Below are 26705 nucleotides of genomic sequence, written 5' to 3'. Positions count from 1 at the left end.
ATGTACCTGCTTCTAGGTGGTTGAGATCATGGGTTTGGGAGGTGCTGTCAAAGAAGCTTTGGTGAAGTGCTGCAGTGAATCTTGTACACACTGCAGCCTCAGTTCATTGGTGGTGGAGAAAGTGAATGTGTAACTGAATGGGATAGATTCAGAATAGATCTAGCAGCTCAAAACTAGGCATCCATGAGATGCTGTGGCCCATCAGCAGCAGCAGAATTGTATTACACAACAATCTGTAACCTCATGGCTCAGCATATCCCTCACTCTACCATTACCATCAAGTCAGGCGACTAACCCTGGTTAAATGAGGAGTGCAGAAGAGCATGCCAGGAGCAACACCAACTGTACTTAAAAATGAGGTGCCAACACAGGACTGCTTGTATACTAAACAGCGGAAGCAGCATGTTATAGACAAAGCTAAGCGATCCCACAACCAACGGATTAAAGCTGCAGTCCTGCTACAGCCAGTCATGAATGGTGGTGAACCACTAAACAACTAATGGAAGGAGGAGGCTCCAGGAACATCTCCATCCTCCATGAAGGCAGAGCCTAGCATGCGAGTGCAAAATACAAGTCTAAAGCATTTGCAACCATCTTCAGCCGGAAGTGCCGAGTAGATGATCCATCTTGGCCTCTTCCTGAGGTCCTCACCATCACAGAAGCCGGACTTCAGCCAATTCGATTCACTCCACGTGATATCAAGAAGCGGCTGAGTGCACTGGCTATGGGCTATGGGCACCCGACAACATCCCGGCTGTAATGCTGAGACTTGTGCTCCAGAACTAGCCGCGCCTCTAGCCAAGCTGTTCCAGTACAGCTACAACACTGGCATCTACCCGACAATGTGGAAAACTGCCCAGGTATGTCCTGTCCACAAAAAGCAGGACAAATCCAATCTGGTCAATTACCGCCCGCCCTTTCAGTCTACTCTCAATCATCAGCAAAGTGATAGAAGATATCGTCGACAGTACTATCAAGCAACACTTATTCACCAATAACCTGCTCACTGATGCTCAGTTTGGGTTCTGCCAGGACCACTCGGCTCCTGACCTCATTACAGCCTTGGTCCAAACATGGACAAAAGAGCTGAATTCCAGGTGTCAGGTGAAACGGACAATAAGGTAAGTCTCTTTGGAATATTGACATGATTCATGATTCACGATTCCCTAACTTTTCTCTTCTGCAAATCAAACTGTTCAAAATCTATCCCAAAATGTGTACCTCTTTTAGGTCATTTTGTTTTGTGTATTGGAATTGATATTTAATGCCAAGACAGCTTTTTGCTAGGGTTTAAATAAGCACCAACTAACTAAACTGCAGCTGATGTGATATCAAAGCAAACTAGCAGCTGGGGTACATTAGGCTTTTGTAGATTATACTGCAGCAGTAAGCTGCTGGCTTCACTCCAAGAGTAGCCTTGTTCTGGAAACAGTGCATTATGGGAATAATACATTTTACTTCAAAAAGAATTGGGAGAAAAATCTGACCATTGATTTATTTAAATTGATACAAATAGATAATAAGCAAATGACCAATGAATTAATAGATATGTTGCTCCAAACCAATTTAGCAGTCCAGAAGCCTGAGCCCAGTCTGCAGGGGAGTTCAGACCACTGCTAAATCGGTGGGGACCTTTTGTCAGGCAGTCCAAGCAGCTCTCGCCTCGTGAACTCCGGCCTCATGTTAATATTGAACTGAAGCCCCTGTGCTTATTTCAGACCCAGATTTGTTTGCCCAGTTGCAATGCATAAGCTGCGACTGGCATTTCTGGGTCTTAATCACCATAAGCAGCAGTCTTTACCTGCTATCCGCTCAACAAAGGCCCGGCCCAACCAATCAAAGTAGGGGTATTTCCATTCATACTTGTGGTGAGTTCGGGATCACCATAAGTATGAATGGGAATACCCCAAAAAATACACAAACACTTTTTTTTAACACAATCACATATTTAAAATTAATCAAAATGGAATTTAATTAATTACTTAAAACAGAAATTAAATTTTTTGAAAAATAAATGTACATATTTTGAAGGGTTTAAAAATAAACATATTTTTCTGTCCTTTAAAAGCTGATGAAAGCAGGCACAAGACTTTCAAGGGCATTCGCTAGGCAGAAGTTAGACAAATAGCCTGCGGAGACCTTTACTTCCGGATGCGTGCGATCTGTCAAGAGGATTCTTGAAAGGTCATAAGTTCCAGGTTTAGGCGCATTCACTGTGCATGCGCTTCGCTCTGTCTATAACATGCGGGCACTTGCGCACCTCGTACACGCCATACATTCAGGGCCATTATATCTGTGCTTGGCAGCTGGCTTTCAAAAAGGTGTCATGATTCGTAGCTCAAGAAGGTAGCTTTGGACTTTACTTTCTGGGAAAATTAATAAAGAAAGAACTGCATCTATATAGCACCTTTCATGTCCTCGGGATGTCTCAAAGTGTTTTACAGCCACTGTCATCATGTAGACAGAAGTGGCATGCGCATACATCAAGGTCCCCCAAACAGAAGTGAGATAAATGACCAGATAATGGCCTGAAATTGCATACTGCTCCCAACAACCGTGAGGCGGGAGACCCTGCGCCAGATGCAGAAGCCCCGCCCTGCAACTTGTATTTGGGTTACCGCCCCCGAGAATGGAGTGTAAAATATCATGCTCCTCTTGATCAGCGGGGCGGGAGCGGGTCGGAAAGACTCCGTGGCAGCACCCCGGCATGCAAACAGGGTACCGGGCTACAAGATTGCGGACGGGATCCCACGATCAAGGACGAAGAAAGGCCGCGACTGGTAAGTTGGACATTTTTTTTACATTTCCCACCTCCCCTTTAATTATTGCCCCGCGAGCGGCCTACAGCTTGGCACGCACCCCTGAATCTGTCACAGGCATCACCCACGGTAGCTTCATGGGGGCCCTACCTAATTTTCAGTCCGGGCTGAAAACGGGATGCTGCACACGGTGGTGATATTATCATGGCCAGTGGAGCAGAGCGGGTGTTACTGGTTACCGCCACCACAAAACTTCCGCAGAATTACGCGAGAACCAGTAGTGGCACTGCGCCAGTGTGAAAAGTCGTTTGCTCCCCATTAGCGCCCCCGGAGGTGCTAAGGAGAGGCGCAAACACCTCAAATTTCTCCCCTAATAGGTTTGATTTGGAGTTGGTTGAGGGATGAGCGTCTGCACACATACAGAGGCTGAACTCCAGGACATAGTCGATGTATTTAGTGAGGCGTATGAAAGCATGGCCTTATGCTAAACATCCATAAGACAAAGGTCCTCCACCAGCCTGTCCTCACCGCACAGCACTGCCCCCCAGTCATCAAGATCCACGGACGATTTCCCATACCTCGGGAGCCTCTTATCAATAAGAGCAGACATTGGCGATGAGATTCAACACCGCCTCCATTGCGCCAGTGCAGCTTTCGGCCGTCTGAGGAAAAGAATGTTTGAAGACCAGGCCCTCAAAACTGTCACCATGTTCATGGTCTACAGGGCTGTAGTAATAACCGCCCTCCTATATGGCTCAGAGATATGGACCATGTACAGTAGACACCTCAAGTCACTGGAGAAATACCACCAATGATGTCTCCGCACAATCCTACAAATACCCTGGGAGGACAGAAGCACCAATATTAGCATCCTCGACCAGGCCAACATCTCCAGCATTGAAGCACTGACCACACTTGATCAGCTCCGCTGGGCAGGCCACATTGTTCGCCAGACGCGAGACTCCCAAAGTAAGTGCTCTACTCAGAACTCCTTCACGGCAAGCGAGCCAAAGGTAGGCAGTGGAAACGTTACAAGGACACCCTCAAAGCCTCCCTGATAAAGTGCAACATCCCCACTGACATCTGGAAGTCCCTGGCCAAAGACTGTCCTAAGTTGAGGAAGTGCATCTGGGAGGGCACTGAGCACCTCGCGTCTCATCGCCAAGAGCATGCAGAAATCAAGCACAGACAGTGGAAAGAGCGTGCGGCAAACCTGTCCCAACCGCCCTTTCCCTCAACGACTATCTGTCCTACCTGTGACAAGGACTGTGGTTCTCATATTGGACTGTTCAGCCACCTAAGGAATCAGAGTGGAAGCAAGTCTTCCTCGATTCTGAGGGGCTGCCTGCAAGATGAAATGTTGGGCAAGACACCAAAGAACTCTCCTTATTAATTAGGCCATTCCCACTTGCCTCCAGATTACAGCACATCATAAAACCCAGTATTCACGAAACAAAACTCTGACAAACCTCGACACACCCATAAATAAAGTGGGAGAAAATGGCCTTGTTTGTGCCTCGCATTAGCACCTGCGAGGAGCAGTAATGGGGCACATAGGGGTTACCATCCGGGCGCGATGTAATCATCGATGCCCGTAAACTTATCACCACACTCTCTTGCGCCCTGTAGATCATGATGTTATCTGGTGTGCAGTGCCCCGTTACCACCACAGATATAATATTAGCTCCCGCCCCCTGCAGCATCATCGGGCGTCAACAACTGCAGCTGCAGGAGGCAATGTCACCTTGGCTGACTGCTTGGGGAGAGATATTAAAAGGTAGTGGTGGTCAGGTAGCGCAAAATTTATTTACCTCCTATTCTGGTGCCTCCTGATTTCTTTTGGCCCTGCGATTGCTCAGCCCTGCACTCTCTTAGAGTGCTTGGGGCTGCTATGCAACAGAGACAGCATGAAGATTCATTCAACCCATCATTGGACTTTCTCTTTAAGTGAGGGAAGGAGCCTGTAAAGACGGCAACACTGCACCGAACATTGCTCAGGGCTCTGCCACTGCCGCCCCTCTCACTCACTTAGTGCTCTAAGGGATTCAGCCACGCTTGATTTAGCACTCCACTTCCCTCTAGGAGTGCTAAAATGGAAGTTCCCGGCAGCAGCAAATTTTTTTCGCCCGGCGATACTTTTGTGCTCCCTGAAAAGTTATCGCCCCAAACGGAGCACTAATTGCCAAACTGGGCAATTTCTAGCCCTTAGGCTTTTGGAAAGGTAGAGAAAGTATGGAGAATATCCATTTTACCAAAGATTATTTCACCCAGATTTTCAGTAGTTGTCCAGCTATTGTAAACTAACTGAGGTTGTGCAATCAGTTACCTGATGTGAATTCTTCGCAGAGCAAATTAGTCCCACGCTGCCATGTCATTACAAAGTCAACAAAGTCTTCCAATAAAACATACAATCCACAATAAAACTGAATAAGAAAATATACATTAGACATGGGTTTGAATATTTTTTTTAAAAGATCTGACCCACATATTGGGGCACTTAGACATCTATGGTCCCACAATCAAGTAAATAGCTCTATGCAGCTGAACTATGTGCATTGCACTAAGATACACAGTGCCAGACTATTTGTTTTCTGTCGATGATGGTATAATGTTATACCCCCAACTGCATGCAAGCAGTTTAAATTCCTGTGCTAAGATGTGAACTATACTTGCCAATTTGCTATGCCAAAGGTGCAGCAGGAGAATTCAACGAGGAGGTAACATGGATTCTGCGCTGTCATATAAATGGGGTGCAAATCTAGCACATACTGTATAAGCAGAACTGTTATCTGAAGTTTCCAGCACCACAGGTAACGCAAGCACCTTTGGAGATCTCATTAGCATATCAACCCCGGAATCTTCAATTGCATTCTTCTATTTGACTACAGACCATTTAGTCTAAAATAGAGTGGCAAAGAGCTAGTTTACTCATCTTATTGCGGAGATGCCATTGAATAATTATATTCTCCTGGTAGTAAATTTGTTTTAATTTTAAATTGTTTATTTGTTGCAGTGGATACTTGGGATCAAAACAATCTGCAAGTGCTATTGTTCAGTCTAGACAGATCATTGTCAGAGCTCGTGATTGAATCATGCTCTGGTATTTAGATTCACTGCACACAGCTTCAGTACTTTTAACAATATATAGTTCAAAAGAGACAATTCACACTGTAACACAGCAAAGTGTAAGGTTTGAAAGTAATCTGATAAGCAAAGTGCTTGGGGCTGGAACAGAACGAACACTGAATAGGCCATTGAACTGAGCCTTTTTGGGCCTCATCTGTGGGTTAATTATATTAGATTGATGTTACATTGGAAATTAGCTCAAATGTGCAATTCACCTAAAAGTCAGGGGACTCTTTGGCAAATGTATGTTGCTTTGTGGGCTGCCAAAATTGTCTTTGCGGTAATTACATTTCAAAAATCATTATTCATGTATATAATTAATAATGGACTACAGGTGTCGGTAGGGTTACAATGCTGATTATTTAAATAGTTGATTATTATATTAGAGCGGTATTTAAATTCAATTTAGTGGACTCTAGCCCAAACCTACTATGCGACTTCTCTCTAACCATATTAATGTACAACATAAAGGTAGAATTGTTTACACTTTGCACAGACACAAGCATGTGTGTGTGTGTGTGTGTTTTGACTCTTCAGTAAAGTTTTTATCTGCTGTTCCTAACCCTCAGTATTTCCCAAGGCCGCAACATGAAGGGCAATTAAGATCACTGAAGTGCTGTAATAAATAGGTGTTTCAATAAATGGAAACAAATGAGTGACTTCCTAATGTGGAAGCACTGGAAAGCAGCCTTTCCTTTGAGGCTGATCCTCTGACAGATAAGCCTCCAAATTCCTCCCTTCCTCCCCCAATGCATACACGCCTGCTACAAACTAAAGTTGAATAACGAGTTGTGTTTGGCAGGATTAATGGGTATTATCATGTTAATGGAGTTTATGGTGTGGTTTGGGATAATCACGTGGTGGTGTGGACCTTCTGGTCCCTCTGTGGCCACAGCTCTTCCATCAGCGTGCCAAGTAATTAACTATCTCTTTTTTCCCCCAATATGTTTTAGGATCCCTAATGAGTCGCAGATAAAGCAGCCGGGGAGGCTCCAGCCACATGCTACATCAATTTATTCACAGTGTTGTGGTTCTGCATTTCACAATAGAAAAATTACATTACCAGAGCTGCAACAGTATTTAATATGAGAATAAAACTATTGTATGAATCCACATTTAACAGTGATACTACAAGGTTGACGACTTTTTCCCCCAATTATTATGAAAATTGTTATTGAGAAAATGAAAATGCAACATTGGTGCATCATTAGTTAGCAAACTGGTTAGTTTGAATTTCAGTGTGTCCTTCCAAATATTCTGGTGCTATGTGACCAGCAGTAGTAAACAGAGTACCATACTCCAGCATTGCATATTAACAATCAGTGTTAATGAGATGCTTTTTCAAATCCAGTTTATTGGACCTAATTTGAATACAATTTAAAGCAAGTTCTTTGTTCAGACATTAGAATAAAAATTCCTAAATGAATGCAGTGCAAAAATACTGTTAATTTTGGAAGGTAATTAGAAGTTTAGTTAATATGATTAAGATGCAAAACAGCAAGGATTTTTTTTGTTGGATTACTGCCATCAAGGGCGGTCTTTGGCCAGGGATTCCCAGGTGCCGGTGGGGATGTTGCACTTTATCAAAGAGGCTTTGAGGGTATCTTTGAAACGTTTCCTCTGCCCACCTGGGGCACTCTTGCCGTGTAGGAGTTCCGAGTAGAGCGCTTGCTTTGGGAGTCTCGTGTCGGGCATGCGGACGACGTGGCCTGCCCAACGGAACTGGTCAAGTGTGGTCAGTGCTTCGATGCTGGGGATGTTGGCCTGATCGAGAACACTAACGTTGGTGCGTTTGTCCTCCCAGTGGATTTGCAGAATCTTGTGGAGGCAGCGCTGGTGGTATTTCTCCAGCGCTTTGAGTGTCTCCTGTATATGGTCCATGTCTCTGAGCCATATAGGAGGGTGGGTATCACTACTGCCCTTTATGCTATGGACTTTTGCCCTGCAAGAACTGTGTTGAGACAGATCAAATTCATTTAATTCAACACTCTTGCAACATTAGCTGTACATCGTGCATGATTAACATCTCTATATCTAATCCAGCCATCAAAGTTACAACACAGAAGCCAGCCCTTCGGCCCAACTGGGCCAGGTTGGCATTTACCCTTCACACAAGCAGGTAGTTCTAATCACATTTACTCACCCTTTTCTCATGTCCCATCAACATATTTTCCTCCATCCACCTATCCAATCTAATCTTGAATGTTGACATAGATTCTGCTTCAACCACTAACCCGTGGATTCCACAGCCTCACAACTTTCCGTGTACAGAAGTTTCTCCTGCTCTTTGTGCTAAATCTTTTGCACTTAATCTTGTATCTATGGCCCCTCATTCTTAACTCCTCAATTACTGGAAACAGTCTGCTTCTAACTATCCTGTCTCACCCTTTCATAATTTTCAACCCTTCTATCATATTGTTCCACTGAAATAAGACTCAATTTATCATATCTCTTCATATTTGTATTTTCTCAAACGAGGCAGCATTCTAGTGAGTTTGTGTTGTACCTTCATTAAAGCCTCTATCTTTCCTATAGTATAGAACCCAATAATGCGCACAATTCGCTAACTGAGGTTGTAAGGTTCTATATAGGCTTATCATTGCCTCTTGGTTTTTATATTCTACACATTGAGATACAACCTAGAATTCTATAGTTTTTTTTTACAGCCTTATCAACTTGAGGTGCTGCCTTTAATGCTCTGTGAACCTATACCCCCAAATCCCTCTGCCCTTCCACAGCATTGACCTTACTTCCATTCATAACTGTTATTTTTTTTCCACCTGACACTGACACTGAATTCCATCTGCCACTTTTTAGCCCATCTTATCAATAGCCCTTTGTAGTTTCCTTTGGTCTACACGTCCTATTTAGGTATAATTTGCAAATTTTGACATGGCTATTGATATACAGTGAACAGAAATGACGCCAGAGCTGAATCCTGTGCGATAGAAACATAGAAAATAGGTGCAGGAGTAGGCCATTCGGCCCTTCGAGCCTGCACAAACATTCAATATGATCATGGCTGATCATTTTTGCAACTTTAGTACCCCATTCCTGCTTTCTCTCCATACCCTTTGATTCTAATCTGTCCAATTCCCTCTCATTCTTCTAAATTCCAGTGAATATAAGCCTAGTCGATCCAATCTTTCTTCATATGTCAGTCCCGCCATCCCTGGAATCAGTCTGGTGAACCTTCGCTGCACTCGCTCAATAGCAAGAATGTCCTTCCTCAGATTAGGAGACTAAAACTGTACACAATATTCAAGGTGTGGCCTCACCAAAGCCCTATACAACTGCAGTAAGACCTCCCTAAGATATCACTATCCACTTCCAATCACTCTGGAAAAACTGCCCTTTACTCCTACTCTCTGTTTTCTCTCTTCTAATAATGTTTTAATCTAGTTTGCTATCCTCACCCTAATCCATACCCTTTAATTTTTCCAGTATACTCCCATTTGGTACCCATCAAAGACTTTCCTAAGGTCCACGTACACCACATTTACTCCATTTCCTCATATACTGAATGTGTTCCCTCAAGTGTCAGCCGCAGTTCAGTGGCTATCACATCTGCTCCGAGTCAGAAGGTTGTGGGTTCACACCCACTCCACAGACTTGAGCATAAAAATCTAGGCTGATATTCCAGTGCAATACTGAGGGAGACAGGTGGCGTCTTTCGGATGGGACGTTAAACTAAGGCCGGTCTGCTCTCTCAGGTGGACGTAAAAGATCCCATGGCACAGGATGTGGGTATTGCTGACAAGGCTGGCATTTATTACCCATCCCTAATTGCCCTTGAGAAGGTGGTGGTGAGCCGCTGTAGTCCCTGTGAAGGTACTCCCACTGTGGTGACTTTGTTGTAATGGCTTGCTAGGCCATTTCAGAGGGCAGTTAACAGTCAACCACATTGCTGTGGGCCTGGAGTCACATATAGGCCAGACCAGGTAAGGACAGCAGATTTCTTTCCCTAAAGAACATTAGTGAAACAGTTGGGTTATTCCGACAATCCGATAGTTTCATGGTCGCCATTACTGATACTAGATTTTTAATTCCAGATTTATTTAATGAACAGAATTTAAGTTCCCCCAGCTGCCATGGTGGGATTGGAATGCACATCTCTGGATTATTAGTCTAGACCTCTGGATTACTACAACAACAACTTGTATTTATATAGCACCTTTAACGCAGTGAAACGTCCCAAGGCGCTTCACAGGAGTATTCTAAGATTAAAAAATTTGGCACCAAGCCGCATAAGTAGAAATTAGTGCAGCTTGGTCAAAGAGATAGTTTTTAAGGAGCGTCTTGAAGGAGTAAAGAGAAGCGGAGAGGTTTAGGCAAAGAGTTCCAGAGCTTGGGGCCTTGGCAACAGAAGACACACCAACCAATTAATGGTTGAGCAATTATAATCAAATATGTTCAAGAGGGCAGAATTAGAGGAGTGCAGACATCTCGGGGGGCGGGGGGAGGGGGGTTTGTGGGGCTGGAGAAGATTACAGAGATAGGGAGGGGCGATGCCATGGAGGGATTTGAAAATAAGGATGAGAATTTTGAAATCGAGGTGTTGCTTAACCGGAAGCCAATATAGGTCAGCGAGCACAGGGGTGATGGGTGAGTGGGACTTGGTGCGAGTTAGGGCAGGGGCAGCCAAGTTTTGGATCATCTCTTGTTTATGTAGGGTAGAATATAGGAGGCCAGCCAGGAGTGTGTTGGAATAATCAAATCTAAAGGTAACAAACGCATGGATGAGGGCTTCAGCAGTGGATAAGCTGAGGCAAGGGCGAAGACGGGCGATGTTACGGAGGTGGAAATAGGTGGTCTTAGTTATGCTGCAGATATGTGGTCAAAAGCTCATTTCAGGGTCAAATATGACACCAAGGTTGCGAACAGCCTGGTTTAGCCTCAGACAGAAATTGGGAAGAGGGATGGAGTCAGTAGCTAGGGAACAGAGTTTGTGGCGGGGACAGAAAACAATGGCTTCGGTCTTCCCAATATTCAATTGGAGAACATTTCTGCTCATCCAGAACTGGATGTCGGACAAACAGTCTGACCATTTGTGGACCACGGAGGGGTCAAGAGAAGTAGTATTGTGGTATAGCTGGGTGTCATCAGCGTACATGTGGAAACTGACGCTATGTTTTCAGATGATGTCGCCAAGGGACAACATGTAGGTGAGAAATAGGAGAGGGCCAAGGATCGATCCTTAGAGGACACCAGAGGTAACGATGTGGGGCAGGAACAGAAGCCATTGCAGATGATTCTCTGGCTACGGTTAGATAGGTAAGAATGGAAACAGGCGAGTGCAGTCCAACCCAGCTGGATGACAGTGGAGAGGCATTGAAGGATAGAGTGGTCAACTGTGTCAAAGGCTGCAGACAAGTCAAGAAGGACGAGGAGGGATAGTTTGTCTTTGTCACAGTCACAAAGGATGTCATGTGACTTTGGTGAGAGCCGTTTCGGTACTGTGGCAGGCATGGAATCCGGATTGGAGGGATTCAAACATAGAATTGTGGGGAATTTGGGCATGGATTTGGAAGGTGACAACACATTCAAGGTCTTTGGAGAGGAAACGGTAGTTGGAGATGGGGCGGTAGTTTGCAAGGACGGAGAGGTCGAGGGTGTTTTTTTTGAGGAGAGGGGTGATGATGGCAGATTTAAGGGAGAGGGGGACAGTATCAGAGGAGAGAGTACCATTAACATGGGAATCAGAAAAGGAAGTTGGGTGGTCAGCAGTTTGGTGGGAATAGGGTCAAGGGAGCAGGAAGTGGGTCTCATAGTCAGGATGAGCACAGAAAGGCCATGAGGGAAGATTGGAGAGAAGCTGGAGAAAATGTGAGGTCAGGGCTCAGGCAGGGGGGATCCTTAGAAGAAGTTTGGCCCGGTGAGTTAGGGGAAGGAAGGGAAGTGGCAGAGGCAGCTGATCGGAAGGTCTCAATCTTAGAGACAAAGAAGTCCTGGAGTTCTTCACACTTATTGTCGGAGGTGAGGATAGAGACTGGGGGGAGGGATTTAAAAAGGCGGTTAGCAGTGGAGAATAGAAGCCGGGGTTTATCTTTACATTCCAGAATGATTCTGGAATAATGAACGATTTTGGCTGACGAGAACATCCGATACTGCTTTATGTGGTCCAGCCAGATCTGGCGGTAAATGGCTAAACCTGTTGTCCACCATATCCGTTCAAGTCTGCGTCCCTTGGACTTAAGGGAGCGAAGATCAGAGTTGTGCCAGGGAGAATGACCAGGGAGAGAGAGAGTAATTATTTTATCAGGGACTAAGGCATCAAAGGTGGTGGTGAGGGTGTGATTGAGCAGATCGGTGGCTGCAGAAATGCCAGTAAAATAACTTCTATGCTACCATACCGCTGTGTGCAAATTGGCTGCCGCATTTCCTACATCACAACAGTGACTACACATCAAAAGTTACTTCATTGATTGCGAAAGGCGCTATATAAATGCAAGACTTTTGTTCTTCTTTCTTAAATAATTCTCGGAGGTTTGTCAAGTATAATCGTCCCTTTTAAATCCGTATTGCCCACTTCTAACTTTTTTCTCTTCATCTCGATATGTGGTAATTTCATGCTTAATTAAAGACTCAAAAGTTTTCCCTACTACTGATATTAAGCTGGTCTGTAATTACCCGGATTAGCACTGTCTCCTTTTTTAACACATTGTCCACTCTCCAGTCCCCTGGCACACATCCACACTGAAATACAATTTCTAGAGCCCCTGCAATTGCCTCTCTTAACTCTTTCAACAATAAATGGAGAAGTTGGATAAATGTAGCACCGTTCACAACCCTAGGATGTTCTAATGTGCTTCACAGCCAATAAATTTCCTTTGAAATATAGTCACTTCTTATTTTGGAGGCAAATGTACTGAATATGATTTTGGTTAATGTTCCTTTGATGGCATGTGTCGTCACTTCTCTACAATTGTAAAATAGGATGTCACACGTCAAAATAGTGCGCATCAAGCATGATGGCGCTACTCAGAACACTTCTGCTAGAGCTAACGTTCCATGTAACATCATATTTCTGCTGCAAGAAATGTCACAGCCTATCTAGCACCATCTTATCTTATAAAACAATTAATTATTCTCAGCTGAGGTATCAGTAGGGGGGGTTACTGCAGTTGGCATCAATTATTTCAGGAAAGGAAAAATTGGTTAGGATTTCCACACATGATCACTATCCAATGATGTTTGCCTGAGATGCACATTTAGATGATAACTAAATCAGGTTCAACAACAACTTGCATTTATATAGCACCTTCAACATAATAAACCTTCCCAAGGTGCTTCACAGGAGTGTTATCAAACAAAATTTGGCACACAATGAGACATTCAGACAGATGATCAGGAACTCCATCAGAGTAGTACAGAGGTGGAGAGGTTTTGGGTGGGAATTCCAGAGCTTAGGGCCTAGGCAGCTGAAGGGACGATGGAGCGATGAAAATCAGGGATGCGCAAGAGGCCAGAATTGGAGGAGCACAGAAATTACGGAAGGTTTTAAGGCTGGAGAAGGTTACAGAGATAGGATGGGGTGAGGCCCCCAAAGAGTGATTTGAAAACAAGAGAATTTTAAAATCGAGGCGTTGCTGGACTGGGAGCCAATGTAGGTCAGCGAGCACAGTCGTGATGGGTGAATGGGACTTGGTGTGAGTCAGGATACGGGCAGCAAAGGTTTGGATGAGCTCAAGTTAATGGAGGCTGCAAATAGGACACCAAGGTTGCACCGGTCTGGTTCAGCCTCAGACAGTGGCCAGGGAGAGGGACAGAGCAAGGAGTCAAGGTCCTTAAGTGAGATATGAGAGGAGGGAAATAGTTGAGAGAAATAAAACGAGCGAGATCATTTCAAACAGAAAGTGCTTTGGGATCCAATACCAAATATTTATCCAATGAGTATACCTTAAAAACCCTTGTGTAAAATGGGGATTAAAGTGGGAATTGGAGTCATCTTATATCCAGAGATCCAAGGACTGCACATTGGGAATACTTTGTACACAAAACACTCCTCGAGCTGGTCTTTCCTTCTCCTTTTTCAATTATCCTTGCTTTAAATTAAAAGAAAATGTGTAAAAAGATTAGAAATGATCGTTTTAGCACTGTACTTGCCAACTGTAATCATGCTGTGTTTGGGACTTGTTCTGTGAACGGCTTCTGCTCACTAATCTGGATACAGATTGTCCACTGCACTTGCTGCCTGTGTTAATTATGCTATGGACAGTGAGTGCATGCTGAACACAGACTGAGTCACAATCACTGTCAAGTACATGGTGCTAAAATAAGATCATTCTACTTTTTTTGGTTACAAGTTTTATTCCACTATTTGCAATGGTTTCAAATCAAACTTTCTATGTTAGAAGGGGTGTGATGGGTCAATTCTCTGCAGCATGGGAAATTTAAATCTCCTGCTATTTGAAGATAGTGCTGTTTATGCCATTGAAAACTGTAAAAAAAAAGAATCATCAACTTGGCTGAAAAGTAATCTTACATGTGAGTCACCTTATATACAAGAATATATGATATTTGCTCAATCTCTAGGCACCACACATCATTGATTGAATCCAAAGGAATTGGATTCTAGCCCAGTCACATCAGCTAGAGCATGACGTAACACAAAAGGATTGAAAATCCCCATAAAATAACTGACTTTATTGCTGTGGTTTCAACCATTCATCTTGGCCCACCTTGCAGTAACCTGATGGGTAATAAATGGCAGTCTATGCACAATGACGATACACATGCAGAGATGGACCATTATACCTTTTATGTATGTGCCTCATTATTTTTATAGAGGATAGGCATAGTCAGATCCAAAATTATCCCAATTGGACAAAATAAAGGTGTAATGTATGCACCTGTGAGTATGCTCACAGATTTGCAGAGCTGTTGCATTGTGAATACTCAATAAAACCCCAGTCAATTGGGTCTAGGTCATCCATGATGACATATGCAGTTATGAGCCTAGTGGCTGAACTGGTAGTGTGTAGTGTGATTGTTAAAACTTTGTTAATAAACCAACTAGTTCTTAATAGCAATGTGTTGCTATGAATTCTTAAGCAAAGAGCTCATGAAGCAAATACATTACATAGAAACATAGAAACATAGAAAATAGGTGCAGGAGTAGGCCATTCGGCCCTTCTAGCCTGCACCGCCATTCAATGAGTTCATGGCTGAACATGCAACTTCAGTACCCCATTCCTGCTTTCTCACCATACCCCTTGATTCCCCTAGTAGTAAGGACTTCATCTAACTCCTTTTTGAATATATTCAGTGAACTGGCCTCAACAACTTTCTGTGGTAGAGAATTCCACAGGTTCACCACTCTCTGGGTGAAGAAATTCCTCCTCATCTCGGTCCTAAATGGCTTACCCCTTATCCTTAGACTGTGTCCCCTGGTTCTGGACTTCCCCAACATTGGGAACATTCTTCCTGCATCTAACCTGTCTAAACCCATCAGAATTTTAAACGTTTCTATGAGGTCCCCTCTCATTCTTCTGAACTCCAGTGAATACAAGCCCAGTTGATCCAGTCTTTCTTGATAGGTCAGTCCCGCCATCCCGGGAATCAGTCTGGTGAACCTTCGCTGCACTCCCTCAATAGCAAGAATGTCCTTCCTCAGGTTAGGAGACCAAAACTGCACACAATACTCCAGGTGTGGCCTCACCAAGGTCCTGTACAACTGTAGCAACACCTCCCTGCCCCTGTACTCAAATCCCCTCGCTATGAAGGCCAACATGCCATTTGCTTTCCTAACCGCCTGCTGTACCTGCATGCCAACCTTCAATGACTGATGTACCATGACACCCAGGTCTCTTTGCACCTCCCCTTTTCCTAATCTGTCACCATTCAGATAATAGTCTGTTTCTCTGTTTTTACCACTAAAGTGGATAACCTCACATTTATCCACATTATACTTCATCTGCCATGCATTTGCCCACTCACCTAACCTATCCAAGTCACTCTGCAGCCTCATAGCATCCTCCTCGCAGCTCACACTGCCACCCAACTTAGTGTCATCCACAAATTTGGAGATACTACATTTAATCCCCTCGTCTAAATCATTAATGTACAGTGTAAACAGCTGGGGCCCCAGCACAGAACCTTGCGGTACCCCACTAGTCACTGCCTGCCATTCTGAAAAGTCCCCATTTACTCCTACTCTTTGCTTCCTGTCTGACAACCAGTTCTCAATCCATGTCAGCACACTACCCCCAATCCCATGTGCTTTAACTTTGCACATTAATCTCTTGTGTGGGACCTTGTCGAAAGCCTTCTGAAAGTCCAAATATACCACATCAACTGGTTCTCCCTTGTCCACTCTACTGGAAACATCCTCAAAAAATTCCAGAAGATTTGTCAAGCATGATTTCCCTTTCACAAATCCATGCTGACTTGGACCTATCATATCACCTCTTTCCAAATGCACTGCTATGACATTCTTAATAATTGATTCCATCATTTTACCCACTATCGATGTCAGGCTGACCGGTCTATAATTCCCTGTTTTCTCTCTCCCTCCTTTTTTAAAAAGTGGGGTTACATTGGCTACCCTCCACTCCATAGGAACTGATCCAGAGTCAATGGAATGTTGGAAAATGACTGTCAATGCATCCACTATTTCCAAGGCCACTTCCTTAAGTACTCTGGGATGCAGTCCATCAGGCCCTGGGGATTTATCGACCTTCAATCCCATCAGTTTCCCCAACACAATTTCCCGACTAATAAGGATTTCCCTCAGTTCCTCCTCCTTACTAGACCCTCCGATCCCTTTTATATCCGGAAGGTTGTTTGTGTCCTCCTCAGTGAATACCGAACCAAAGTACTTGTTCAATTGGTCCGCCATTTCTTTGTTCCCCGTTATGACTTCCCCTGATTCTGATTGCAGGGGACCTACATTTGTCTTTACTAACCTTTTTCTCTTTACATATCTATAGAAACTTTTGCAATCCGTCTTAATGTTCCCTGCAAGCTTCTTCTCGTACTCCATTTTCCCTGCCCTAATCAAACCCTTTGTCCTCCTCTGCTGAGTTCTAAATTTCTCCCAGTCCCCGGGTTCGCTGCTATTTCTGGCCAATTTGTATGCCACTTCCTTGGCTTTAATACTATCCCTGATTTCCCTTGATAGCCACGGTTGAGCCACCTTCCCTTTTTTATTTTTACGCCAGACAGGAATGTACAATTGTTGTAGTTCATCCATGCGGTCTCTAAATGTCTGCCATTGCCCATCCACAGTCAATCCCTTCAGTATCATTCGCCAATCTATCCTAGCCAATTCACGCCTCATACCTTCAAACTTAGCCTTCTTTAAGTTCTGGACCATGGTCTCTGAATTAACTGTTTCATTCTCCATCCTAATGCAGAATTCTACCATATTATGGTCACTCTTCCCCAAGGGGCCTCGCACAACGAGATTGCTAATTAATCCTCTCTCATTACACAACACCCAGTCTAAGATGGCCTCCCCCCTAGTTGGTTCCTCGACATATTGGTCTAAAAAACCATCCCTTATGCACTCCAGGAAATCCTCCTCCACCGTATTGCTTCCAGTTTGGTTAACCCAATCTATGTGCATATTAAAGTCACCCATTATAACTGCTGCACCTTTATTGCACGCATCCCTAATTTCATGTTTGATGCCCTCCCCAACATCACTACTACTGTTTGGAGGTCTGTACACAACTCTCACTAACGTTTTTTGCCCTTTGGTATTCTGCAGCTCTACCCATATAGATTCCACATCGTCCAAGCTAATGTCCTTCTGAACTATTGCCTTAATTTCCTCTTTAACCAGCAATGCTACCCCACCTCCTTTTCCTTTTATTCTATCTTTCCTGAATGTTGAATACCCCTGGATGTTGAGTTCCCAGCCCTGATCATCCTGGAGCCATGTCTCCGTAATCCCAATCACATCATATTTGTTAACATCTATTTGCACAGTTAATTCATCCACCTTATTGCGGATACTCCTTGCATTAAGACACAAAGCCTTCAGGCTTGTTTTTTAACACCCTTTGTCCTTTTAGAATTTTGCTGTACAGTGGCCCTTTTTGTTCTTTGCAATAGGTAATCACAAATAAATCCAAACTGGTCCACCTCGGGTGATTTGGTGTTATAGATTCACTTGACCAGCTTTCACACTGATGAATGACAACCACACAGACAGACAACTGGGATTCTTTTGATTTCATACTTACCATTGATCTTAAACCACTTCATGCTAGGAAAGTTATCACACTCAGGGAACACTTGAGGATGGAGTCATAGGTCCTGAGACTTGACAACTTCAGATGTCCAATTTTAAATTGGGCCGGATTTTCGGCTTCAGTGATTTCGGGGCGCTAATCGCGGTGGGGCATTAAATAGTGGCACCTGAAAATAGTTTGCACCCTCGACTGCAAGTTTCGGCAAAAATGTAAGTTGGAGGAGTGTTGCCATTAACTCAGGCATTCGTTGCTCAAGTCGAAACTTGCGGATGTAAAGAAGTTTAATTGTTGTTCAGTGCCCTGCAACATAACGCTGAATGGTTTTATTTTGGTATGGGGAGATTTTATGACTTTGTTGAGTAAAATTTTGAATCATCATTTGCCATTGGTGTCTTGTGCATCATTCCAACGTTCACTGGAGATGTGCCTTTATCTACCATTACATTGCCCTTACAACTTCAGTGAGAAAATTTAATGGGGGCATTACTAGTTTGCAAGAGTATCATGTTCCATGTTATTGCCAGGCAGGGTCAAGTAAGAAGAAGGGCTCTTGGCCATGTCAGCCCACTTCCAAAAGGAAGTGCCTAGTATTAGCTCCATCCCTCACTTTCCTCTATTTACGAGAGTCAGTCCATTATGAGCTGGCGACGTGTGGCTCTTGCTCTGGCAGCATCTCCACGCTGCCTCCCCCACTGGCAATCCCCACTGGCAATGCCTGGCCCCTCATGATGGCCAAGTTGTGCAGCACACCACAATGAATTCGGATACCTGTTGAGGGGAATATTGAAGGCTGCCTCCAGAGCGGTCCAGGCATCGGCCTGCCTGTAGGAGATGACATATCTCTGTCAGCACTTTCGGAAGCACAGCCTTCTCACACACTGCTCCTCAGAGAGCTGGAGGTATGAGTGTTGGTGCCTAAAAACCCTTGAGGGGTGAGGTCTCCTCCCTGGATGTCTTCGGCCTCTCCTCTTCCATGGGCTGACATGGCCAAGAACCCTTCTTCTAGCTTGACGCCACCTGGCAATAGCCTGGAGTATGATACGCTGGTGAACTAATAATGCCTCCATTAAATTTTCTCATTGAAGTTGTAAGGGCATTGTAATGGCAGATAAAAGTGAAGCTTGCAAGTCGGAGCTTCATGCAGCGTTATGTGTGCAACTGTTGTAGTCAATATGACCTGTGATATAGGATCCTCATCCCTCCATTTAAAATTGCCTGCTGAACCATCTGTTTTTTTCAGGTGTTTCCTGGGGCGGGTGTTAAACGAGGCATTAAGGCCGAATGTTCCATCCGGGGCGCTAGCGCTGCCTTGTACGACGACTGACGTCATAATCACGTTGAAAACAGAGTGCGGGGCGATAAGTTTTTGCACTGTTGCAACCCATTAGCCGAATTTTCTGGCTGGGTGCTAAATCCTGGATGTCTGGCATTGCGCTCAGAAACAGCATTTAATGCTAAACAAGGTGTAATATAGCTGAAAATCCAGACCCAGGATTCTACAACTAGCATAGGACTCTGATTTGCATAACAAAATCAGCCCTGTTTCAGGCAAGGGCCCTGGTGACTCAAAATTGCCAGATTCAATTTTTGCGTGAGCCACATATCCAAGATAAATCAAGTGCAATCTAAATTTGGAGCCCGTTTCGTCCATGAAAAGCGGACTGATTGATGTCCAATTTCTCGTTCACATTTTCAGCAGGGGTAATAGACCAATAGACTGGACTTTCTGGTCTTCAGCGCTCCGGGTTTCACCCCGGAGCGGTGGCAATAGCAGCAGTGAGGGCTTCTGGGCAGGCGGTCAGACTCCAGTGCCCCGCAGCGATCCTCGGGTCCGGTTTTGTGGTGGCGCTGAGCAGCACTGCTTGGAAGAGCTGCACCCGGTGTGCAACATTCCTGGTTACGACACCGGCACGAGTTTGAGCTCCTGCCCGACCCGATTGCCCAGAAGTTCGCTGGCAATGACCGCCTGGGAAATCAGGGCCGTCCTACCATCCCATCAGCGAAGAGGTGAGTAAATGGACTCCTATGTTAAGTGTGATTGTTTTTTGTTTTAATTCTTTTCGTGATTTGTGTTGTGGTGGCGTGGGTAATGTTTTAGAAATGTTTTTGTGGGTTTTCTTAGGTCCTTTCCCCCCCCCCCCCCTACTCCGTCTGCCCTCAGACATCTCTCGGTGTGTTCCCAGCCCAGTTCTTTAGCTCGGGAGTTTCCCATCCTTGCGCCAAGAGAGGTCTACAATGCCTTCCTTAGCGATGCAGCCCCTGATGCAGGGCCCAGATGCCCAAACTTAACTACTGAAGCGCAAACTATTCCTGGCCACTAACTTTCCCGCTCCGCCGTCACTATCGCCCCAAAAACATAAAAGCCTAAAATCCAGACCATTTGATCAGGAGTATGGTGGTGGCTAAATTTTCCTTCCCTATTCCGAGGACATTAAATTATATTATCTGACTATTGTTTTGGCTGAAATCATGTCATTCAGGGAGAGACAAAAGAATTAATTTTAACCTAACGATTCAGGCAGGAAAACCGTGGTATCAGGCAGAATGCTAGTGTTACACCTTGCCCAATATTACTCTCCATTAACTTCAGTGGAAAGTAAAATCCAGTGGGATGTGAAACCAGCTTTGCATCCGTTCTCGTCAGGTTCCAGATGGGCGGGTTTGGTTAAAATTGCTTCCAAGAGGTAGAAATTGGTAAGCTTTGCTCCCATTTTTTGGGCACAAAGCAAACCAAATTAGCAGTGGGACTGCTTGTGCCCAATCTGTGCAGGCACTGGCTCTACTGCTAGATTCGTGGGGCCTTTTCTTCAGGCGTCCCGGAAAAGGCCCCTTAAATCTGTAAAATGACACCTATTAAAAGGGCCCGCTTGCTGAAATGAATCACCACTGAACGGGGCAGACGCCGGCTTAGGATTCTTCAGCTGCCTTGGTGGCCGCCAATGACAAGTAAGTCAAATTTTTAAAAATACATTCCTGTGGAGCTGTAAGGAGCAGGCGCGCTCCTCCGATTTCACAGGCGTCCCTGTAGTCTGTGAGGCAGATGATCCAACATTGATCTCGTAGCCTGCGCCGAGTATGCTGATGAGGCCGGAGGACCAATTTCTACTCCAGAAACAAGGCGATGACCAAAATCGACACCAGGGAATTAAATCTGGGACTTTGTGGCTCAGGACCACAACATATTGTACGCTTATGCTATGACCAGCATGGTATTTGGGGGGGGGGGGGGGGGGGTGCGGGGAGGGGGAGGGGGCGGGGGCTCTTTGATATCAACCTTTAAAGCAACATTTCTGAAGTCACCATAGAGGCCATTGAACCATTATAATTATATTTATTAAACTGATTGCATCACTGCACAACTAATGTTGAAGCAGATCACTTCAGAATGAGCAGATAGATTTGTAGACAATTAGTAGACAAATAACAGTGACTTTATAACAAGGCTAATTGGTCTTACAAGCACAAATCAAAAAGCATATGACTTAATTGCTGAAATCATTTGGCATAAATAATGATATCTGTGTATGTTGGAACTGTCCTCTAATCACAGGTCAACTCAGTTGTCAAATATATCTGAAGCTCTTGTAGGCAGCCAAGGCAATTCCTATGTGATGGGATGGTAACAATTTAATGCTTAGTTATTTAACCATGTTCATTATGGTAACGTCCTCAAATAGACTGGAACGTGATGCACATTAAAAATCTGTTCTGCAACCTCCAGGCAAGCATTTCTGAACTGAGAAATAACTATCCTTAGTACATCTAACCTTATGAATTGTATTGTTTCCTTTAATATTAAGGTCAACAAGGAACAAAATTTTCTAATGTGGTGAACACAGTGCCATCTTCTCTAGAATTTGATGCCCCCACTAAGTATTGTGGCCCTGGAATTCTGTGGCGGTTCTGTCATATACCCAGCATAATTTGGTTAGAATCGCCGGAAGACCCAAAAGCTAGGCTTGGACCCAGGTATGAACAAAGAGCAAAACACGACAGATGCTTTAAAACTGAAACAAAAACCAGAAAGCAGCAGTTCTGAACAAACCTGAAACACCTTTTCTGTTCTCTCCATGGATACTGTCGGACCTGCTTAATGTTTCCAGGACCCAGATATGCTGAATCCCAGATTCTAACTAAAAAACTCAAATTGGCTTGTCGGGGGTCGAGCCTCCACCTACCTCAACAAGGCCCTAGCAGTAAGTGGGGTGGGGCATAAGGCAGACTCCCTAAGTCAGTAGGTTTCCATACCCCAGACATTAAGCACCTGGAGTATGCTCGACAAAACTACAGCATGGCTGCCTGACCACCAGCAGCTTTGGGGCATACCTGAAAGTCCAGGCCGTGGTGATGAGCTGAATCTCCTGAGGATTTGCCAGCAATATTTTTTTCTAAATAATTGTTACAGGCTGTCAACCCCCCCCCCCCCCCCCCCACTCCCTGCTACCTTTCCCACATTACAACAGTGACTACATTCCAAATGTACTTCATTGGCTGTAAAGCGCTTTAAGATGTCCGGTGGTCATGAAAGGCGTTACATAAATGCAAGTCTTTCTTTTTCTTTATACAGGGCCACCGGACCAAGTTGCTCTGGATGGACGGGGGGAGGAACCCAACGTCTTCCTCATGCTCCTCCCTCAGCAAGCAATCTTTGGCCAGACTTTGCATTATACCAATGGCAAGCATACTGCCCCCCCCTCCCCCAACCCCAACCCCCCTCCCCCCAACTCTCTCACACATGAATATTCGGGCACTGCTTGTTTAAAATTATTAAATACCAGTATCATTTGAAAATAATTGGCATTAAATTGTAGTCCCAGTCAATAATGTCACAATGATGGCTGTTGTGGAAAATAATGGATATATATTGGTTACCCATATTTACCCAATCGACATATTCAGTCAAGTTCCACACAGGTTGGAATAGCTGAAGAAAATATAATAAAACTTAGGCATATTTACTGCAGATGAAGGTGATGCAGATACGGCAGCAATAGACTGAAAATTGTATCTCACGGGTGTTATCTCATCGGCTGAACATGTACCCCATGCTATGAATGGAAATGTCAATGTGCCAAAAAGTCACAGCCAGCAGACAGGGCTCAACATGAAGAACAGCACAGAGCTAGAAAGAGCCGAGACCAAGAGGTGAAAGAAAGGTCAGAGACTGACAGGAAGCAAAAATAGATAGACAGGCACAAGAAAGGAGGAAAGAACCAGTGAGAAGAAATTTCAATGCTCAACACTAACACTAAGAAGAAGAGAAAACAAATGGGACATCGAAGATTTTATAAAGCACAAGAAACAAGTCAGAAAATTAACTACACAGAACAAAACAAAATTAGGTTAAGCAAAAGTAAAATAAAGGGAAAGTTTAGTGTTGCAAACAAAGGGGAAGCTTGGAACTATACAAAGATAATGAAACCAAATTAAAGATATAAGGGAAAGACTGCACACTAAAGCAGGGGAGTACTTAGGAAAGATACAAATCTGTGTCTCAGCATATAAATGACAACCATTAAATGGAAACCAAAATTGCAGACTGCAGGATTAAAATAAAGGTGAAGGATAGCTGCTGTAATAATAATTAAGATCTAAATAAAATTGCAACTAAAAATGAAGATGAACAGAAGTTAATCAACATGGTAAATGATTAGTTCTTGAAAGGTTTTTTTTATCAGGGAGGAGTCTAACAATATACCATCCAACATCAAACATGTGTGCGTGCTGGGACTTTGCAAGGGAGGTTGGTTGATATCAAGGCACTTGACACATTTAAGAAACACCTATCTATTCTAATGGGAAGAAACTAGGGTGAGTTTGCTGAAAGACTGAGATCGAATGAGCCTAAAGGCCTTCTTATTCCAAAATTATCTTGTGATCTTGTAGAAGATTATTCCAAAGAGTGAAGCACGAGGAAATGTGAATAGTGAAATCAATCTAATTTATTTTAAAAAGGGCCTGAAATTCTACGGGTCGGTTAGAGACCAGGCACATCATCCATGAGCCATTTAGTCTAATCCCACTCTCCTGCTCACTCTCCACAACCATTAATATTCCTCTTTTTCAAACAAACAATGATCTAATTCCCTTTTAAAAGAATTTATGGACTCTGCTTCAACAACAGTTTGTGGCAATGAATCCTACATTCTAACCGTCCTCTATATAAAGGCTTCTAAATTTTTGTGGTTTTCTTAAATTTGCACTTTCTTATTCATTGAATAATGTTGAACCATTAAACAATTAACGGGAGGAAGAGGCTACATGAATATCCCCATCCTCAATAATGGTGGAGCCCAGCACGTGAGTGCAAAAGAAAAGGCTGAAGTGTTTACAACCATCTTCAGCCAGAAGTGCCAAGTGGATGATCCATATCAATCTCCTCCTGAGGTCCCCACCATCACAGAAGCCAGTCTTCAGCCAATTCGATTAACTCCATGTCATGTCAAGAAACAGCAAAGGCTATGGGCCCCGACAACATTCCGGCTGTTGTGCTGAAGACTTGTGCTCCAGAACTAGCCACGCCTCTAGCCAAGCTGTTCCAGTACCGCTACAACACTGGCATCTATCTGACAATGTGAAAAACTGCCCAGGTATGTCCTGTCCACAAAAAGCAGGACAAATCCAATGCATCCAATTACCGTCCCATCAGTCTACTCTCAATCGTCAACAAAATGATGGAAGGTGTCATCAACAGTGCTATCAAGCGGCATTTACTCACCAATAAACTGCTCACTGATGCCCAGTTTGGGTTCCGCCAAGACCACTTGGCTTCAGACCTCATTACAGCCTTGGTCCAAACATGGACAAAAGAGCTGAATTCCAGAGCTGAGGTGAGATCCCTCGACATCAAGGCAGCATTTGCTGGAGTGTGGCATCAAGGAGCCCTAGTAAAACTGAAGTCAATGGGAATCAGGGGGAAACTCTCCACTGGCTGGCATCATACCTAGCATAAAGGAAGATGGTTGTGGTGGTTAGAGGTCAATCATCACAGCCCCAGGACATCACTGCAGGAGTTTCTGAGGGCAGTGTCCTAGGCCCAACCATCTTCAATTGCTTCATCAATGACCTTCCTTCCATCATAAGGTCAGAAGTGGGGATCTTCGCTGATGACTGCAGTGTTCAGTTGCATTTGCAACTCCTCAAATAATGAAGCAGTCGATGCCCACATGCAATAAGACCTGGACAATATTCAGGCTTGGGCTGATAAGTGGCAAGTAATATTCGCACCACACAAGTGCCATGCAATAACTATCTCCAACAAGCGAGATTCTAGCCACTGCCTCTTAACATTCAATGGTATTACCATCGCCGAATCCCCTACCATCAACATCTTGGGGGTCACCATTGACCAGAAACTTAACTGGACAAGCCACATAAATACTGTGGCAACAAGAGCAGGTCAGAGGCTGGGTATTCTGCGGTGAGCATCTCACCTCCTGACTCACCAAAGCCTTTCCACCATCTACAAGGCACAAGTCAGGAGTGTGATGGAATACTCTCCACTTGCCTGGATGAGTGCAGCTCTAACAACATTCAAGAAGCTCGACACCATCCAGGACAAAACAGCTGGCTTAATTGGCACCCCATCCATCACCTTAAACATCCATTCCCTCCACCACTGGCGTACTGTGGCTGCAATGTGTACCATCTACAAGATGCACTGCAGCAACTCGCCAAGGTTTCTTCGGCAGCACCTCCCAAACCCATGAGCTCTACTACCTAGAAGGACAAGGGTAGCAAGCTCATGGGAACACCACCACCTCCACGTTCCCCTCCAAGTCACATACCGTCGTTCCTTCATCGTTGCTGGATCAAAATCCTGGAACTCCTTCCCTAACAGCGCTGTGGGAGTACCATCACCACATGGACTGCAGCTGTTTAAGAAGGTAGCTCACCACCATCTTCTCAAGGGCAATTAAGGATGGGCAATAAATGCTGGCCTTGCCAGCTATGCCCACATCCCGTGAACCAATTTTATAAAAAAGAACAATCTATCGCTATTTACCCTATCAAAATGGGTTTATCATGTGTTTATAAGAGTAGAGAAGTCATGATAAGTTTGTAGAAAGCTTTATTGGGGTATTATGTCCAGTTTTGGGAACCCTATTATGGAAAGGACATTAAAGCCAGGGAAAGTGTGCAGCCGAGATTGACCAGGATGATGTCAGGAATGGGAAACTCTAGGTATGATGAGAGTCGAGACTAGGACTATTTCTACTGAAACAGAGAAGGCTCAGAGGAGATTTAACAGAGGTTTTTAAAATTATTAAGGATTTTGATAAAGTGACAAGGGAAAGACTTCTCTAATTGGGTAGTGAGACACAAGGATCATCAATTTAAAATTGTCACTAAGAAAGTGAGGAGAGAGATGAAGAGTAATTTCTTTATGTAAAAGACTGTTGGAGCATGAAATGAGTCACCACAGAGTGGTTGAGACAGAGACCAAGGCACTTTGTAAGGGAAAATATTAAAGTAGCAGAAGATACAGGGTTATGGGGAGAGAATGGGGCAGTTTATGATTCCTCGAGCAAAGAGCCAGCACAGATACAACAGTCTAGGAATTGGTTGATACCACACACAATTTATAGCAGTAAAACAGAGGCCAAAGTATCCATTATAG

Source organism: Pristiophorus japonicus, chromosome 7 (assembly GCF_044704955.1).
Source record: "Pristiophorus japonicus isolate sPriJap1 chromosome 7, sPriJap1.hap1, whole genome shotgun sequence".
In the NCBI taxonomy this organism is placed as follows: Eukaryota; Metazoa; Chordata; class Chondrichthyes; family Pristiophoridae; genus Pristiophorus; species Pristiophorus japonicus.
Note: the sequence above shows the minus strand (reverse complement) of the source record.